Below are 662 nucleotides of genomic sequence, written 5' to 3'. Positions count from 1 at the left end.
TGTAAACTTAACATTTTTTCCTTTCCATGCCAAAATAAATTGACTCCTTCTCTAAACAATTTCTTCTAAACTCAGGGAAACACAGAATATCCAAAGATGCAGTGAACTTTTCACCACAGACTTAGCTAAACAGGCAGCTTAGAATGCAGACAAAAGGCTCAGGAATAAATAATAGAAAATGGAAACTTTCAGCCCTACGTCACTATTCACATCTGGATGAGGTTAGGGGTAAGACACTCATTTCTGAAAAAATGTTTTCAGTTCCTTGTGACCTCCTGAAGCCAGTGGATCTCAAGCCGTTCATGCCAGTGAAGATCTGTGACTTTACAAATGCTGTTCTCAGTTCCTTTTTTTCCCACTTCATCCCCAAAGTCGCTTCACTGAGGAGTCCCACTGGTGAGAGTCTTAAGGCTGAGAGCTAAAACTGAATACAGAGAGGGAATTGTCCTCATAGGAAGTACTCCTTTGTTAGGGCCAGTGGTAGTTGGGGAAGCCATAAAGACCATGTTTCTGTCTTTGCCATGTAGACCATGTAGTTTCCATTTCACTCCAGGGGAGTAATTCTTAAGCAATCTGTTACAATATGGGGATTAGATGATTGTAAAGAAGGCAAGACCAGTGAGGGAAGGCTACATGTAGTTAGGACTACCATGTTGTGCTTG

Source organism: Falco punctatus, assembly GCF_963210335.1.
Source record: "Falco punctatus genome assembly, chromosome: 8".
In the NCBI taxonomy this organism is placed as follows: Eukaryota; Metazoa; Chordata; class Aves; order Falconiformes; family Falconidae; genus Falco; species Falco punctatus.
The sequence above is the reverse complement of the archived record's forward strand: the minus strand, read 5'-3'. Positions refer to the sequence as shown.